The 20,314-nt window shown below is 40.2% G+C and overlaps 1 long non-coding RNA gene across 1 annotated transcript; it reads right to left on the bottom strand.

The window, feature by feature from the left end:
* Positions 1 to 1,415: 1,415 nt before the first annotated feature.
* Positions 1,416 to 16,630, bottom strand: LOC122215012. Its single transcript, XR_006200192.1, has 4 exons — positions 16,468 to 16,630; positions 15,995 to 16,055; positions 15,029 to 15,124; positions 1,416 to 1,579 (listed from the first exon to the last, which is right to left on the bottom strand). It is a non-coding gene; the product is annotated as an uncharacterized LOC122215012 (long non-coding RNA).
* Positions 16,631 to 20,314: the final 3,684 nt, after the last annotated feature.

Raw genomic sequence — 20,314 nt, 5'->3', positions numbered from 1 at the left:
AGCCTTCTACACTGGATACAGTCTTTATGGGAGCCTCACTCAAGGTGCTTCCTTTCCCTCACTCAGGGGTTGGCAAGTGACTCAAAGAGGCGCTCTCTCCCAGAACCTGAATTAGAGCAGCACAAAACTGGAGATGATTGGAGAACATTTGTTCAGAGGCCAGGACTCTGAAGAGACCTTCTCTTGGCTCCTGAAGCAGACCTCTAGAAGCCAGGAACTGTGGCTTTCTTTCAAGTCTGTGGTCATCCCCAAAGAATTCCAAGACTTCTCTTTGCTTAAATTAGGCAGAGATGGTTCTCACTGGTTGTACTCTACTCCATCTTTCAAGAGAGTCCATTTGGAACAAAATCAAAAAGGAACAGCAAGGAAATAATGAGGTTTATTCCCTTACAAGTGGGATCACCTTTCTCTTTAAGGGCACCATCACATTCAATGTCTCTGTGGAACCCTCAAGAACCTCCTCCTCTTCCTCATGGGTGAATAGAGCTGTCCCAGAGTTACATAATTAGGGAGTGATGGGGTTGGCACATATATTCAGTTGTCTGTCTCAGTGATGCTGTGCTGGGATCTCTCAAATCACTCCTTGCCGTGCCCACCTTGGTCTTGGGTTGTGATTTGGGCCCCACCACTTATACCCTGTGAGACCTGAGGGGCCTCCTCTGGACCTCCATTTCCATGTCTGTAATGTGAAGATGTTGGATTGCTTGCCCCATAAGTTTTCTTTGCCATTCTCAAATTTTCTCTCTTTCTCTGTGACATTATGGGTAGAAAAAGGAATGTAAGCATAACATTTCCTTTGTGCTTTATATACATTAGGCTCTATTCCATGGATTTTGTATGTATTAACTCACTTAATTCTCACAACACCCTACCCCTGTGATGGAGGCTCTGTGAGGGCATGGGCTTTGTTCTGTTCACTCTTGTATCCACTCTGTGCTTGACGTAAAGTAGGTGATCAATAAATGTTACAACATATAAATAAACAAGTCAAAAAATAAGAAAAAAAAATCAATTGATGAATGAGTAGAGAGGAGGAAAGAGACCATTTTTTTCCAAATCAACTTCTGTGGTCTTTTAGCTTTCTTGAAGCTCAGTTTGGGTTCTCATGATTTCTCCAGTAGGCTCTAGGTGTTTTGAGGAAATTCCTGAATTAGTTCTCTTTGTTCAGCTGCTGTGAAGATATGATTTCTGCAACTGCTTCATTTCTCATTTCTTCTTTCAAGTAGAACCAATAACTGAATCCAATGTTTTAAGTACTTAGATGAAAAATGGGTATCATTTATTTTTACCAGGATCTAGATAAGAAAGGCTTTAAGGGTTCTGAGATGGAAGGTTACAGCCCACATAATCCAGTTCTAATGGGGAGTTTTCTATGACCAAGTCACTGAGGAAAAACTTAAGCTTAGTTTATGATACGCTGCTATCAGCCGGAAGTGGACAGCTGCAACATTGTGGTTTCCCCCAGGAGGGTGTCTTTTGACAATACGGAAGGCAAATCCTGGGCAAGACTGCCCACATGGAGAGACAACCAAAGAGATGGTCTGTATTAATGGTTTTTTTTGGCTAGATAGCCAGGGATCTGGAAAATAAGACAGATAACAAGGAGGCCTGAGAAGGGGGAATGTGCATCGACATCTTGGAATGGGCAAAAATTGGGAAAATATTCAATACCCCATGTGCATGTACACCAAGGAGCAGAGGAAGACCGTAATAATCAGAAGAATGACATGCCCTATTCTGTGCATGTCATTTAGCCTCTTTTTTCCATCACCCCTGCCCAGTGCAGGTGGGGATGTGGGTAATGCATGGATTCAACAACTTATGCTTCCTTTCACAAGACTGGTGCTGCTACTATGGCTACTGTGTGCTGGCCCTGCCACAAACAGATGTCAGTGCTCAGTCCCCAACATGGCATCATTCCCAAACGGATCAGCTATCCAGGGGTAGACTGTGCTGGTTATTGACCAATTGTCTCTTACATCTGCAATGTCTCTTTTCTAACTGGTTCTGTAATGTTAGGGCTGGGAGTGTACAAACTCTCTTGGAGTCCCACGCTCCCTTGCCAGCTGACTTCCTATTACCTTCTGCCAACAGAAGGCACTCATGGCAGATCCCAAGGTGGGAGAAGGGGAGGAACTGCTCCTTCAAGAGGTGAAATCCTGTGAGTATTCAAGAGTGTCTATGTTGAAATTAACTGGCGAATAAGAAACCAAATACTTGGGTCTTCTATTTGAAGTTGCTAATTGAGCGAAAAACTGCAAGACCGAATCACATAGGACTAAAAAGGACAAACATCTGTGTGGGATTATTATCACTAATGTCACGAATACCTATCAAATTTACTCTGGAAATTATGACTGTTCTCTCCTGAAAAGCCTGTGAGACATTATCCACCAGGTAAGTCATTGGGCATTACTGATTTATTAAAATGTGTGAAGAGAGCACACATTTTTTTCTCAGCAGTAACATTAGGAGCCCCTTTGATCTCTGTTGACTTTTTAGCTGAAGGGATTTGGACAAATTTGTTGGCATCAGAAAAGACAAAGTGTTGTCATTGTTTGATAGCTATTTGATATTTGAGCTCTTTTAGCTACAATGATTGCAGTCTTTGTAGAAATCATGTATTAACACTTGGTGAAAAATTCTGTGTCTTAAAGGTTTGTGCAAATACATTTAAAACATAGTGTTCTGGTTGTACAATAATGTGAATGTACTAAATACTACTGCATTGTATACTTTACAATGGCTAATTCTACATTATGTGAATTCTGATTAAATGGAAAACTTTTAATGTATCTTTTTCACATTGAAAAACTTATTTGGCTATAATTTCACCTAGATGCAAAGACATTTTAAAAGTTTCTCATTCCCTCCTTCAGCTAATCCCTAAGCTTAGAGCTATTTTATAGGTCTTAGATCTTGGGTAGTTTTTTGTTTTCAGTAAAACTCATGATTTTCGATCACTTAGTAAGTAGAGTAAGATGTGGAGGACTTATTGTACTGGCTATTTAACCCAACTATTCCAAAAGGCTCAAAATAATCAATAGTGAAAAATATACAGAACTCTCAGGTTACTTTCTTATGCATACTCAGAAAAATCACCAATTTTTTTTAGTTTATTTATTTATTTACTTTGAGAAAGACAGAGACAGCACAAGTGGGGGAGGGGGAGAGAGAGAGTGAGTGAGAATCCCAAGCAGGTTCCATGCTGCCAGAGCAGAGCCTGATACAGGGCTCAAACCCATGAAACCCCAAGATCATGACCTGACCTGAAACCAAGAGTCGGATGCTTAACCAAATGAGCCACCCAGGTACCCCAGAAAAATCAACAATTTTAAATTTGTATGAATTTGTATGAAATCATCAAAAAGGAATTCTGGAAAAAAAACTGTGGGAATTTGTTAAGATAGTTATAATGAAACATTATGATGTGAATTCAAATAGTTCTGAACCTTGTTATTTATTAATTTTAGTTTTCACAGTTCCTGCCTCTATACATAGCAGATTCTTTCTTTTTCCAAACTAAAGCTATACAGAGGCTCTGCAGGAAAATAATGTCTAACAGAATTATCATTGCTCTTCTTCATATGTTGCTGAGGATTTTTCTGATATCACATCATGAGGACCATCATTCTAAATTTGTTTGGCAATTTTAACCTTACATGTGTAGACAGATCTATCTTTGTTTATTATATTTTATCTTTTTTTAACATTTATTTTTTATTTTTGAGAAAGAGCATAACCAGAGGGAGGGGCAGAGAGAGAGGGGGACAGAGGATCCAAAGTGGGTCTGTGCTAACAGCAGAGAGCCTGATGTGGGGCTCAAATTCACGAACCCGTGAGATCATGACCTGAGTTGAAGTTGGATCCTTAATCAGCTGAGCCACCCAGGTGCCCCTATTATATCTTTAATTTAGATCCCTAATTTCAAAATCTATTATACTTAAATTTATTTTTTCCAGAATCCCATTTCCTTAATAGTTATGCCAATTTATATTAAGAGAACCTCTTTTTTTTAAATTTATTTTTGAGAGAGTACAAGCAGGGGAGGGTCAGAGAGAGGAGGAAAGAAGATCTGAAGTGGGCTCTGTGCTGACAGCAGTGATCTGAATGTGGGGCTTGAACTCATGAACCATGAGATCATAACCTGAGCTGAAGTCAGATGCTCAACTGACTGAGTCACACAGGTGCCCCTTAAAAAAACCTTTTTTTTGCCCCTCGTTCTTCGCAGATGACATGATACTTTATATGGAAAACCCAAAAGATTCCACCAAAAAACTGCTAGAATTGATTCATGAATTCAACAAAGTTGCAGGATATAAAACCAATGCACAGAAATCGATAGCATTCCTATACACCAACAATGAAGTGACAGAAAGAGAAATCAAGGAATCGATCCCATTTACAGTTGCACAAAAAACCATAAAATACCTAGGAATAAATCTAACCAAAGAGATGAAAAATCTATACACTGAAAACTATAGAAAGCTTATGAAAGAAATTGAAGAAGACACACACAAAAAAAAGGAAAAAGATTCCATGCTCATGAATAGGAAGAACAACTATTGTTAAAATGTCGATACTACCCAAAGCAATCTACATATTCAATGCAATCCCTATCAAAGTAACACCAGCATTCTTCACAGAGCTAGAAAAAATAGTTCTAAAATTTGTATGGAACCAGAAAAGACCCCGAATAGCCAAAGCAATCTTGAAAAAGAAAACCGAAGCAGGAGGCATCACAATCCTGGACTTCAAGCTGTATTACAAAGCTGTAATCATCAAGACAGTATGGTACTGGCACAGGAACACTCAGATCAATGGAACACAACAGAGAACCCAGAAATGGACCCACAAACGTATGGCCAACTAATCTTTGAGAAAGCAGGAAAGAATATCCAGTGGAATAAAGACAGTCTCTTCAGCAAGTGGTGCTGGGAAAACTGGACAGCGACATGTAGAACAATGAACCTGGACCACTTTCTTACACTATACACAAAAATAAACTCAAAATGGATGAAAGACCTCAATGTAAGACAGGAAGCCATCAAAATTCCTGAGGAGAAAACAGGCAAAAACCTCTTTGACCTTGGTCACAGCAACTTCTTACTCAACACGTCTCTGGAGGCAAGGGCAACAAAAGGAAAAATGAACTATTGGGACCTCATCAAAATAAAAAGCTTCTGCACAGCAAAGGAAACAATCAGCAAAACTTAAAAGGCAACTGATAGAACGGGAGAAGATATTTGCAAACGACATATCAGATAAAGGGTTCGTATCCAAAATCTATAAAGAACTTATCAAACTCAACACCCAAAAACCAAATAATTCAGTGAAGAAATGGGCAAAAGACATGAATAGACACTTCTTTAAGGAAGACATCCAGATAGTCAACCGACACATGAAAAAGTGCTCAACATCACTCATTATCAGGGAAATACAAGTCAAAACCACAATGAGATACCCCCTCACACCGGTCAGAATGGCTAACATTAACAACTCAGGCAACAACAGATGTTGGCGAGGATGTGGAGAAAGAGGATCTCTTTTGCATTGTTGGTGGGAATGCAAGCTGGTGCAGCCACTCTGGAAAACAGTATGGAGGTTCCTCAAAAAACGAAAAGTAGAACTACCCTACAACCCAGCAATTGCACTACTAGGCATTCATCCATGGGATATAGGTGTGCTGTTTTGAAGGGACACATGCTTCCCATGTTTATAGCAGCACTATCAACAATAGCCAAAGTTTGGAAAGAGCCCAAATGTCCATCGATGGATGAATGGATAAAGAAGAGGTGGTGTATATATATACAATGGAGTATTACTCGGCAATGAAAAAGAATGAAATCTTGCCATTTGCAACTACATGGATGGAACTGGAAGGTATTATGCTAAGTGAAATTAGTCGGAGAAAGACAAATATATGACTTCACTCATATGAGGACTTTAAGACACAGAACAGATGAACACAAGGGAAGGGAAGCAAAAATAATATAAAAACAGGGAGGGGGACAAGACATGAGACTCTTAAATATGGAGAAGAAACAGAGGGTTACTAGAGGAGTTGTGGGAGGGGGGATGGGCTAAATGGGTAAGGGGCATTAAGGAATCTACTCCTGAAATCATTGTTTCACTATATACTAACTAATTTGGATATAAATTTTAAAAAATAAAAACTAAAATTAAAAGAAAAGAAAAAAAAGAAAACCTTTTTTGTTTTATGTGTGTAGGGACTACATCAGACTCTCTCTCTTCTCCCCATTTTTATAACTGGGATATTATTCTGGCATAACAAATAAAAATCAATTAGCATTATTATTTTTTAAAAAACTAAGATAAGTTCACCTCATTTAATAGAATGATCAAGATCCAATTAATTTTTGTGAACTGAGTTTTTGTTCTTATTAATTGGGTCTTCTTTACATTTTACTCATTTTTTTTATAGGAACTAATTTGTCATGAATATGTACTACATTAGTTTCTTATGGCTGTTGTAACAAATTATCACATAGTTAGTGCCTTAAAACAACATAAATTGTGGGTGCCTTGGTGGTTCAGTAGGTTAAGCGTCAGACTCTTGATTTCAGTGCAGGTCATGATCTTATCGTTCGTGGGATCGGATCCCATGTTAGGCTCTGCACTGACAACACTGGGCCTGCTTGGGATTCTCTCTCTCCTTCTCTCTCTGTCCCTCCCCAGCTCTCATGTGCACACACACACGTGGTTGGCTCTCTCTCTCTCTCCAAATAAAAAAATAAACTTAAAAAAATACAAAACAACACAAATTTATTGTCCTAAAGTTTTGGCGGTCAGAAGTCTAAAATGGTTCTCAATGAATTTAAATCATGGTGTCAGCACAGCTACATTCCTTTGAGGAGGCTTTAGGGGAGAATCCATTTTCTTTGCCTTTTCCAGCTTCTAGAAGCTTCTTGCATTTCTTGGCTCATGGCCCCTTCCATTTCCCAAGCCAGAAGTAGCTAGTTAAGTCTTTCTCACATTGCATTACTCAGACTCAGACTCTCTTGCTTCCTTCTTTCACTTAGAAAGACTCTTGTGATTATGTCAGGCCCACCCAGATATTCCAGAATAATCTCCTATCTCAAGATCTTTAACTCAATCACAAAGACAAAGTTCCTTTTGCCAATCCATTCACAGATTCTGGGGATTAAGATGTGGAAACCATAGGAGGGCCATTAGTCTACCTACCACCAATAAGGATAAATCATAAATATATAATGTTGCAGAAGGACACTGACAACAATATTCCAAGTATATTAATTTTTAAAGCACATAAAACAATACTATATATTGTGGGGAGGAACACATAGTCTGTGTAAGTGTGAAAATAAGCATGGGATGATAAACTTGCCATCTGCTGGATAGCGGTGACTACGGGGAAAGGAAGAAAGAAGGATTAGGGGGTATGACTTTATTTCTTTAAGAAATCTAGGGCACCTGGGGTGCTCAGTCAGTTAAGCGTCTGACTCTTGATTTCGGCTCAGGTCATGATCTCACAGTTTGTGAGTCTGAACCCTTCATCAGGCTCTGCACTGACAGTGTGGAGTCTGCTTAGGATTCTCTCTCTCCCTGTCTCTCTGCCCCTCCCTGGCTTGCTCTCTCTCTCTTTCTCCCTCAAAAACTAAATAAATAAACATAAAAAAATTTTAAAAACAGAGAAATATGAAGCAAAATGTCAACATCCTTTAAGTCTAGGTGGCTGTTACCTAAATGAATGCCTGTTATATTTGCTTACATGTTGCATTACTTCATAATTAACAACTGAAAAACATTAACATAGTGTCCAGCAACATCTCAAATGATGTTAGATAAGTTGAACTAACTTCAATTTGATTTTGTTGTCATAAAGAAACCAGTTTTCCATAACTTTTACAAAGCATACTGGAAAGTGAACAAATTTTTTTTTTTTACTTTTATGATATTTGTTGTACAGTCTGTTTCTCCACACAATATTTAGGTTTCTAGTTAGAACTTATGTTTTAAGAATGCCTGGATGGCTCAGTTGGTTAAGTGTCTTGATTTAGGCTCAGGTTATGATCTCACGGATTGCAGGTTGGAGCCCTGTGTTGGGCTCTGCACTGAGAGCACAGAGCCTATTTGGGATTCTCTCTCTCCCCCCCTCTCTCTCTACCTCTCCCCTGCTCATGCTTATACACTCTCTCTCTCAAAAAAATAAACATTAAAAAAACATATATTTTAGTGCATAGCATTCAAATTGATATTTTAATTCAAAGTGTTGATCTTTTCTGAACCAAGAATGTAACTATCTGGTTAGTTGTAGGATTTTAGTATTTATTTGATGACTGGCCAGAATGGCAGGAAGAAATGAGAAAAGACCTATCCAGTAAAGGGTCTTACTGGGTACTGGGGAAATTACCCCAGAGATACCAATTCTGAGACACTGCCTATTAAAACTATTAGATTTCAGGACACCTGGGTGGCTGAGTCAGTTAAGCATCAGACTCTTGGTTTCAGCTCAGGTCATGATCTTACAGTTTCATAGGTTCAAGTCCTGCATTGGGCTCTGCACTGAGAGTGTGGAGCCTGCTTGGGAGCCTGCTTGGGAGCCTGCTTGCTCTCTCTCTCTCTCTCTGCCCCTCCCCACTTGCACTGTCTCTGTCTCTCTCAAAATAAATAAATAAACAAGTAAACAAACAAAAAACTATTAGATTTCAAAGAAAAAAAATCCTAAAGGCTTGCAGGCAAATTTATCAAATAAATTACAAAAGAAAGAGAATTAGTCTGGCAGCAAAAAAATTAGTCTGGCATCAAACTTTTCAGTCTACATACCAAGAAAGCAACAACACACACCATCAAAAAAAAAAAAAAAAAAAAAAAAAAAAAAAAAGAAAGAAAGAAAACAAGGAAAGAAAGCGTGATCCAAGGGTTTTATACCCAGCCAAGTTGTCCTTCAAATATCAAGGCTAAAGAAAAGTAATTTTAGACATATAATAACATAGGGAAATCTGCATCTATCAACTTCTTTGAGGATTTACTACAGGATGAGTATTATATAACCAAATGATGACTTGGAAAACTTCAAACAGACTGATGGTGAGTATTTTGAAATATATAAATATACCTCTAAGATTAAAACAAAAGTGGGGACAGAGGCACCTGGGGGGCTCTGTTGGTTAAGTGCTCAACTCTTGGTTTTGGCTCAGATCATGATCTCATGGTTCGTGAGTTCGAACCCCATGTCAGGCTCCATGCTGATGGTATAGAGCCTGCTTGGGATTTTCTCTCCTTCTGTATCTCTGCCCCTCCCCTGCTCTCTTCCTCTCTCTCTCTAAATAAATAAACTGAAAAATTTTTTTAGAAGTGGGGACAAATGTAGAAGACCAATGTACAGATGTTATATATTATGATAAAATTGAAAGAAGAAAACTAAAATATGGGAGAAGGGAGTATGAAAGTGGAAAACTTAATAAGCTTATTGGTTATTGTAGACAATAAGAGGGCTTTAAAGGATACCAATTTAAAAATGAACCAGATCATAAAAATTAAATAAGAAAATAAAGGAGATGCCTACATGTGAGGCCTGAAACCATAAAACTCCTAAAACAAAACACAGGGAGTAATATCTTGGACATTGGCTTTAGCAACATATTTATGGATGTGTCTCTTCAGGCAATGGTAACAAAAGCAACAATAAAGTATTGGGACTTCACCAAAATAAAAAACTTTGGCACAGCAAAGGAAACTATGGACAAAACATAAAGACAACCTACTGAATGTGAGAAAATATTTGTAAATGATGTAACCAATAAGAGGTTAATATCCAAAATATATCAAGAATTTGTACAACTCAAACCAAACCAAACAAACAAAAAACCAAACAATCCAATTAAAAATGGGCAGAGGGGTTGAATTGACATTTTTCCAAAGAAGACATACAGATGGCCAAGACACACATGAAAAGATGTTCGACATCATTCATCATCAAGCACATGCAGATCAAAAACGTAATAAGATATCACCCTATACCTGTCGGAATGGCTAATATCAAAAAGACAAATAACAGGTGTTGCTGAGGATGTGGAGGAAAAGGAACCCTATGTGCTTTTGGAGGGAACGCAAACTGGTGCAGCAGCCACTGTGGAAAACAGTATGGAGGTACCTTAACATTAAAAATAGAAATACCACACAATCCAGTTATTCCACTATTGGGTATTACCCAAAGAAAATGAAAACACTAATTCAAAAAGGTACATGCATCCCTATGTCCACTGTGGCATTATTTACAATAGCCAGATTACGGAAGCAACCAAGTATCCATCAATAGATAAATGGATAAAAAAGATGTGGTATGCAATATATATATGTCATACACACACACAGTAGAATATTACTCACCCATAAAAAGAGTGAGATCTTGCCATTTGCAACAACATGGATGAACCTGGATGGCATTATGCTAAATGAAATAAGTCAGTCAGAGAAAGAAAAATACCATGATTCCACTTATATGTACAACCTAAAAAATAAAACAAAGCAAGCAAACAAACAGTAAAAGACTCTTAAATACAGAGAACAAACTGGTGGTCACCAGAGAGGAGATGGGTGGGAAGATAGGGGAGATAGGTGACCGGCATTAAGAGGCCCAAACATCCAGTTATGAAATAAAAAAAAAAAAATAGAAGAGAAAAGAGGGGAGCAAAGGCATTAAAAAATTACAAGGGACTTCTGCTTCTAGCATGATGGAGTAACAGGGATTGGATTTAGTCTCCCACTTGAAATGACTAAGACAAAGACAAAATGTGTGAAGTCATGGTTTTTAGACCTGGCACATCAGATTTTGGAGAAAAGTGATTCCTGAGGAATCACTCAATGTGAGACGTGTGAGTGCCCACCTTGTTGTCTGGAGAGAATCTCCGTGTTGTGAGTGAGTCCAGCTAGAGCCCAGTGGTTTCCTGAATTGAGGAAATGGGATCAGGAGTCCTGGGAGGCCAAGATGGCTGGAGTGTGCAGAGGAAAGTGCCAGACAGGAGAGAGCGGCACGCGTGCGCGCACGCGTGCGCACACGCGCGTGCACACACACACACACACACACACACACACACACACACAGTGCCAGAGATCTGCCAAGGGTCTGTTTCTAGTCTTCATCTAAGTATTGATCAGTGCATGTGTATGAGGAAACTACTCAAGGCTGTGGAAAGAATCAGCCTTTTAGATTAAAGGGAACAATACTGGAAGCTCACAGAGGGCTAAGAATTGTTCCTGTGCTCATGGGCTGGAGTGGCAAGCTTCCCAACTCATGGACAGTGAGTACTCAGAAACTTATTGTTTCAGTAATGGAGTCACATTAGTCACAGACTAAAGGTTGCTCTGATCCTACCTAACCAACCTAAAAAACAAAATTGAAAGGATCAAACTGTTTCTAAATAACTTCATCTCAGAACAACGTTCAATGATATTTATAGGAATACAAAAACATCTAGCACCCCAAACAAGGTACAATATTCAGTAAAAAAGAGGCTGGTGAGGAGAAAAGCAGATCAACAGAATCAGGCCCAGAAATGACAAGATGATTAAATCTGTAGACAAAGCACACAGTTAATATAACTCTGCTTATTATGTTCAAGATGGAAAAGATTGACTGTGGTAAGTAGAGATAAGAAAGATATAAAAAGGACACAAATGGAAACTCTAGAGATGAACAACACACTGGAATTAACAGCCGATTAGATACTGCAGAAAACAAAAGGTGTAAGTTCAAAGGTAACCACAAGAAGAAAAACATGAACTTTCCTAAATACCAAAAATGTTTTAATAAATAAGAATAAAGAATGTGCAATCTCTAGGAAAAGAAGTAGAGTAAATAAAATATATATTATAAAATATGACAGAGACTAAACATAACAGTTGCATCCATAAATATGAACGGGCATACTAACTCAGCTACAAAAAGAATACATATTAAGTTTTCCTAAAATATTTTGATGTTGTCATAAAGGTGCTCTAGTTTTTTGCTTTCTTTTTTAAAGATTTTATTTTTAAGTAATCTCCACACCCACTGTGGGACTCCAACTCACAATCCTGAGATCAAAGTTTACCTGCTCCACCGACTGAGCCAGCCAGGTGCCCTAACTTGCTCAACTTTTGAGCTGTACAACATCCATGGGTAATACATCCTAACTCAAACAGTATTTGTATTCCAGACCTGAGGAAAGTGAGTATGCTGACTGTGTGTATGAGTATACAAACACAACAACAAAGGCTTTCACAGGTTGCATTCATATTAACTTTATTTATTTATTTTTAAATGTTAATTTAATTTTTTTTTTTGAGAGAGAGAGACAGACAGACAGACAGAGCATGAACAGGGGAGGGGCAGAGAGAGAGGGAGACACAGAATCCGAAGCAGGCTCCAGGCTCCCAGCTGTCAGCACAGAGCCCAATGTAGGGCTCGAACCCACGAACAGTGAGATCATGACCTGAGCCAAAGTCGGACGCTTAACCGACTGAGCCACCCAGGTGCCCCTAACTTAATTTAAATAGGTATCTTCATTCAAATAGGAATCTTCAGTCCTATAGGTATCTTCATTCAAACAGGTATCTTCATTCAAACAGGAATAGTACCAACTGGATTTAACTTCCCTAAGAATTCTAGCAAAGTGCATAATGAGAATTCCTGACCTCAGAAACTATGTGACATGATAAATATGTGTTGTGTTCAACTGCTGAGTTTGGGGGTAATTTGTTACACCACAATAGATAACCAAAACATTGTGATACAATCTAAATCAACTAACCAGATGATATGGAAATTATTGGTTGTCATGTTAGGGCATCTCAAAACTTACTGGGTGGCTATAATTCAATCAATACTTAATCGGGTGCCTGGGTGGCTCAGTTGATTAAGTGTCCAACTTTGGCTCAGATCATGATCTCACAGTTTGTGGTATCTAGCGCCCCCCCCCCCCCCCCACTGGGCTCCGTGCTGATGGTGAGGAGCCTGCTTGGGATTCTTTCTCCCTTTCTCTCTCTGCCCCTCCTCAACTTGCACACACTCTAGCTCAAAATTAATAAACTTAAAATAAGATTAAAAAAATCAACACTTAATAAATTGTTGGAGACAGAATGTCTCATGGCTTACAGAACGATGCCTTGGAATACAGCCTCCTCAGTGATATTAAGCATTTACTCATCACCATCTTCTAGGGAGAGAGCCACTAAATCTGGATTATAAGAATAACTTGGCTGCATTCTCTGTTGGGGAATAAAGATGATCTTGTTTGCCTGTCTCTCAACCTAGATGAATAACCCCTTCTAGTCCATTCTACCCTTTTGATCTGTTTTATGCCCTTCAAACAACTCTTGAGTGATAATTCAGCTTTCCTGATGGTTTGGAAGTGGGGGGGGGGTGGTTTGGAAGCAGGGGGTGGGGGGATGGGGGGGCGGGGGGTTGGGGGTTTGCTCCCTATTGTGAGGCAGGAGCATTAGGGTCTGTGGATGCGGTCCTAGCTGGTTCACTTGCTCAGCCAACAGCTATCCCCACAAACCTCAAGTCTGACAAAGTCAGGTTTATTGGCTCAAGGAAATAGAGACTGCTACCAGCAGAGCCCTGGGGCATTTCACCAAACAAAGAGATAAGGTTTTTACGTAATATGGGGGAAGGGAATCTAGGTACAACTTAAATGAAGCAATGTTTGGATAGCCTCAGGGCAAACAGGGCTGTGTAAGGGGTTGGTCTTGGGTCTAAACTGCAAATCAGACTCAGGGCTTTGTTTCTTGGAAATTAGCAAATTAAAATAGCTATATAATGTCTTGTCTAGAAAGTGCTTTTCTAGAGACTGAATTTGAGTTAAAATGGAAGGTGTTTCTCTACGTTAAAGACATAGATCTGGGCAAAAGTGGGATTTTTCATTCTCACTGATCTGACTTTAAACAGCAAAATTTCTGACAGCCGCTGATTTTAGAGTAAGGCTTCTCATCAAGAAGGCATAAGTCATTCAAAAGGGCTTTGTTATGACATTTGACAGCTGTAGCATGACCTTGGGAGTCATACTGTTTGTTTACAGTTAACTTTTGCCACTGGCTTTGTGTCTGTTGTGCCAGCCAGATTCAGGGAAGGGCAGTTTTTCCTTTCTTAACATAGTGTCTGGAGAGAGGATTGTTTGAATCTTCATTTAAAAAGCTGGGGCACCTGGATGGCTCAGTCAGTTAAGCATCCCACTCTCAATTTTGGCTCAGGTCATGGTCTCACAGTTTGTGGGTCTGAGCCCCACATAGGGTTCTGCACTAACAGCACAGAGCCTGTTTGGGATTCTCTCTGTCCCACTCTGCCCCTACCCCACTCGCACTCCCTCTTTTAAAATACACAAACATTTAAAAAAAATCACCAGCTACTTTGCCAAACGTAGTACACCACAGATGAACACAATAACAAAATAATTACCATGTTTAAAAACAAACAAACCCCAAACAGTCATACTGTTTCCCAGTTCCGAAACAGTCTCAGGTCAGCTACGTAATTCTTTCAAAATTATCTATTAAAAAAGTGGCATTCATGTAGGAGAGATCTAGAGCACAATCTTTAAAGTAATTAAAATATTGTATGACTTGGGAAATGTGAATCATGACAACAAATGTTTTTTATGCCAGGAGAACGTAAGAGATCAGTGCCATGCACATTTCTTTCTTGTTAGAAGGTGTTAATCAGTGTCCAAGCAGACAAACAAACACTCTAGATAATTGCAGTAAACAGGGATTAAAGCAGGGACTTAGCTACAAAGACATTGGAAGGGCTGGGAGGGAGGTGGGGATCATGGCAAAAGGTCCTACTGCCTGGCTGTAGGCACATTTGCATTGCTGTTCTTGTATTATTGAATCAAAATAAAAATTTGATACTGATCACAATTTGATACTGGTGGTGGTTCGGGGCATGGACGTGAGGTGCCGGCAATTGCTGGCTGCCTGACTCTGGGCACGGTTTCTCACTTGGCCCTCAGACGAGGGCCCACCTCCCAGGGTTGCTGCAATGACTAAACAGGGTATGCCTTACCGATGGCTTGGCTTGTAGCAGGCCTGGCACTCAGGAAATGCTCCACTGATTCATGGTCCTTGCATCCGCTGGAAGCAGCGTGGACAGCCACTCACCCTGATGGAGAATGGAAGGAAAACTATATAGAGATGGCTGGGTCCTTCCAGAAAAATGGTACAGCACTGAGAAGAGGGAGAGGAGGTTGGAGTCAGACAGTCCTGGCTTTAGTACCCATAGGTCCCCAGGAGTGTGCACATCTGAAGAGCTTGCTGAGGTACAGGTTTCCGCATGGAACACTGAAGCATTTTCTTCCTTGCAGGACAGATACAAACACTAAATGAGATTTTTTTTTTTTAAGTATGGAAAATGCCTAGCTTGTAGCAAGAGTTCAATTCCAGGAATTTCTGTAATTAAGTAATTATTTTAGAAATAATTTAATATAATTGAAATAATTAAATATTTAGTTAAAAATCACTATCAAAATGTCATAAAGTATTGTGACCTGTCATCATGTAAGGCGAAAACATTTACGTTTGTGTGTATGTTTTCAAAGGGGAGAGTTTGGTGTGAATGTATGTACACCACAGTCATTATAGGTGGCTCAGAGCCACAGTTTCTCTCTGGCCTAGATCCTGCATTCTGAATTTGGGATTTTCTCCCCGGATTCCAGGTTCTGAGAAAGTTGAAGTTCCCAGATATAGCCACCAGGTGGCGCAGCGATTCCTTGCCAGGGTGTAGTGAAAATCCAGGTTTGGAAGCCAGAAGTAGCGTGGGAAGCTCAGAAAGGGTCAGCAGTTTATCTGGAAGTGGTCAGGAGGATGCAAGACTTCAGTGAGGGGCAAGAAGGCTAGGGAGGTGAGTCACAGCAGGAGAAGGAATAAAGCAAATGTGTCAGTAAAAGGTACCCGTGGGACCTGGGGAGGGGCTCTAGCCCAAAGCCCACAGATAATTCATCCATTCTTGCCAAAACATTTGTTGAGCACTTACCGTGAGCCATAAGCAGGGCACGGTGTGAAATCAGCCCCCTCAAGTAGGTCACAGGAGGAGTCTGACACATAAATGACTAATATATAATGTGAAAATCACAAGACATGATGCCACCATCTCTTTAACCCTTATGATGAGCCAGGCACTTTATAATTTCCCTACGTTGCATATGAAGAAACTGAGATTCAAGAAATTCACTCGTTTCCCGAATTCACAAAGCTGAGAAACAATGGTTTCAAAGGCTATGTTAGGAGTGCTTTACCCATCATTACTCCTCTACTAAAAGAAGACAAAACAGCCCCGCTCCTTTAAAGCTCACCACTTGAAGTTAGTCTCGGCAAGCGTTGACAATAAGATGGTGGGCACTCCCCAGTGGGCTCAGGTGCCCCTCTTTCCCTCCCCTCTGCTGGCACCTCCCCATCTCCTGCCCACTGTTCATTCACTGTCCAAGGCATCTGGCTCACCCTACCCACCATCTTCTGGTCACCCCAGCTGCCTCTCCCACAGCCACAGCCTGGCCTTGGTCCTCACTGACAGCTCAGCTCTAGAGAGCACTAGCTCACACATCTCCCTATTCATAGTGACTCGGTCTTCCCTCGGGTTGGCTTAAGTACAGTTGGCTCCGCAGCTGTGAAAATGGGTAAAAGGAAACCTCATTTAAAATGGCGTGAGGAGGCCAGCAGGGGGAGCTCTAACGCCCTACCACTGGTTGTCAACTGCAGACCCAACAGGAACACTTACCTTGCACGTAGATACTTGAGTTAGCTACGGCGGCTTCCGGGGCTTCACGGTGGAGGAGGGAGGAAGGGTTCTCTCCTCACCTCTCCAACAGCCCAGCCGATGAGAGACTGTCACAACTCAGCCAATGAAAAGCCACGGCACTTTGAACTCCTAGTTTACACCTGTGACTATTTCATTTAAAACAAACCCCCTCCCCCCCCACCCCCCATTTCTCCCACTCCTCTATGAAAGACCGGTCCTGTCCTTTGTGTTGTGTTGTGGGTTTGCCTATGATTTTGCCATGGCTTGCTTGTTCCGAGTTGCCATTCTCTATTTCTGAATAAACCCATTTTTTGATAGTAAAATAACTGACAGTTTTATTTTTAAGGTTGACAGCTATTCTTTGCTTCACTGGGTCCCCTTACAGCTAGTCCAGCTTCTCCCTGCATCAGCCTCTCTTGACTTCACTTCCTTCTTTCCCTGGTTTAGTTCCCATGACGCCGCATACCAGCCACGTTTAAAGAACACCGGAAGCTCCCCCTCATCTCGCTCTGTTCCGTGGTGCTGGCTTCTACCCCGCTAAGGCCTGTCCTTGCTCAGGACTGCATCCCGCAGCAGTGCTGGGAAACCTTGCAGCAGGGGAGGCTGTTGGGCGAGGAGAAGGGAAGGGGAATAGGACATTTTGAAAGGAGGCGAGGGAGTGCTCATCGCAAGGGTTCAGAGTTCTCTGGGAGGGGAACAAGGGTGTGGGCTCCCAGGGCTGGACTGTGAAAATGTCTGACAGCTGCTTAAGAGAATGGGAAACACCCGAGGGGGATTTGGGCAGCGTGGAGGGCCCAGGTGAGGATGTGGACCCTGGATCTAAGGTGTGACCAATTGTGTGCTTGTGGTTTTCCCTGTTAACACTTGGCTGCAGAGACGGACAGTGAATTTATCCAGGGCAGGGTTTTGACATGTGGTTCCAACAGAAAACAGTGGGGCTACTGGGGATACTGGCCGAAGTGCTGGAGAGAATCTACAGACATTACCAGATTACCTGGCTTAAAAACCTGCTTGTTTACTTATTGTTTACAAAACATAAACTTCCTGAGGGCAGGGCCTTGTTCTCCATGTAATCCTACATGTTGTGGTCACCTTCTTGAGTAAGGGAGTCAGACGCTGAGAATAAAGAACCTCAGGGTTTTGGCAGGACAGGAGGCTAAAGGAGAGAGGGTGTGGTTGAAGGTCTGAATGCACAGTTTCAGAGGCGGGTCACTGCAGGAGACTTGCTCAGGGTATGGGGGCCTGAGGTCCAATGCAGATGGGTGACCAATCCATCTCAGTTTGCCCAGACTTTCTGGACTCCACCACTGAAAGACCTATGTCCTGGAGAGCCTTCAATCGTGGGTAAATTGGCCAACTGGTTACTAAATGGAGAACAAAAATATCTCCGGGAAGCCAGAATAGTGGTGGGTGGTCTATGGAAGCTGCAGGATTGATCATTCTTGTGCGCTTGTCATTTTTTGCCACACTCTATGTGGGACTCCTTAGGCATGTTTTCTCAGCAGTGAAAGGGAGCTTTTTCATAGCCCTGAAGTCTGGGAACAACAAGTATGCTAAAAATGGCAAATACTTCTAAGAGTGGCAACACCAAAGTGTGGCTACATCAGCATTTTCAAGTCTGCCAATTAAGCACATGGTACTTAGAGCCTTAAAAAATCACATCAACAAAGCTCCCCTGCAGATTCTTTCCTTTCTATAGGAAATTTAACTGCTGATTTATTCTAATAGCATCTATTTTCTTAGAAATCCAGTAATGTCAATTTGCAATATTATATGAAAGGACTACACATAAATATCATAATTTTATTTAATTGAGCACGAGAATCATGTCAAGAATGAAATAGTCTTTGGTTAAATAGACATATCTAGTGTTGAAAATAGATTTCACACTCCACATGCATCACATAACATAGACAAACCATAGCTTTGTTATAATTCAAGTTTTATAATTGCTGTTATAGCAATCAAATATGCATCAATAAATTATTCCAGAGAAGTTTTATTTTCAGAACAGAATTTGATGGCTAAATTATTGAAAATGAAATACAGATTTTCTGGAAAAATTGTAGAAATACATTTCAACCAAAGAATAACTCTTTCATAATGAGTCAACATATACAAGGTATACTGAAGCAAGTAACATCAGAATTATACTCTCTGTGTCGCCATCATAGATTTGTACAATCACTGTAAATAAACATGGGGATCAGGCTATAGCTATTCACAGAAACAGAAGAATACTTTCCCAGAATATTTAAGAATATTTCAGGAAGATTCATGGAAATATAGTTCTTTGTTATAAATATCAGTGGAGAATCAGTATGTGGAGACTTGGATTCCTATATGCACCTATAGCTTACTCAACATGCTTATGTCAGAAACTTGAAGATATTGTCCCCTTCTAAGTGTCCCATGTAAAACCAATACAGAGATTTGTTGAATTCTTATTAATTTGTATTCAGTGTTAAATTGAATACATTTAGAAAACTTAAATCTTCTATCCCTTTCACAAATGCATAGGTTGATGGTTGACAAAAGTAAACTAATGTTGTCTGTTCTGTTAGATTTTGGCACATGGCTCAGTTCTTCATTTCATTGGGGACTAACAAGATGTAGCATAAATGCCTTATTAAGTAAGCTAAGCCATCAATTTTATTTGTATTAGACTTTTTACTCTGAGATAATTGCAGAAATTGTAGATTCACATGCAGTTGTAAGAAATAATACGAAGAGATCCTGTCTACCTTTTACCCAGCTTCTCCCAATGGTAATATCTTGCAAAACTATACCATATCACAACCAGGATTTTCATACTGGTATAGTCAAGATATAGAATGTTCCATCCCAAGGATCCTGTGTGTTACCCACCTCTCTCCTTCTCCACCCTCCTCCCTAGCAAACTCTAATCTGTTCTCAATTTCTAGAATTTTGCATTTCAAAATGTTGTATACATGGAATTCTACAGTATGTAACCTTGTGGGATTGACTTTTTCACTCAGCATAATACTCTGGAGATTCATCCAAGCTGTTGCTTGTATGAGAAATTATTTTTATTGCCGAGTAGTATTCCATGGCACGGATGTATCATATGTTTCACCAGCCACCCATTAAAGGACATCTGGTTGTTTACAGTTTTTGAATATTATGAATAAAGCTGCTATGTATATTCACGTACAAGTTTTTGTGTGAACATACGTTTTCACCTCTCTGGGACAAATGCCCAACAGTGCAATTGCTGAGTGGTGTGGCAGCTGCATGTTTAGTTTTATAAGAAACTGCCAAATGGTTTTTCAGAGTGGCTGTTCCATTTTCATTCCCCTCAGCTATATAAGACTGATCCAGTTTCTTTGCATCCTTACTATTATTTGGTGTTGTTACATTTTTAGCAATTTTGATGGGTGCTTAGTGGTATCTCATTGCAGTTTTAATTTGCAGTTCCCTAATGATTAGTGATATTGAGTATCTTTTCATGGGCTTATTTGCCATTTGTACATCTTCTTCAGTGAAAAGTCTGTATATGCTCTCCATTTTTTAATTGGATTTTTAAAAAACACTGTT

This window comes from Panthera leo, chromosome A3, assembly GCF_018350215.1.
Source record: "Panthera leo isolate Ple1 chromosome A3, P.leo_Ple1_pat1.1, whole genome shotgun sequence".
NCBI lineage: Eukaryota > Metazoa > Chordata > Mammalia > Carnivora > Felidae > Panthera > Panthera leo.
This window is presented reverse-complemented; position numbering and strand designations above follow the sequence as displayed.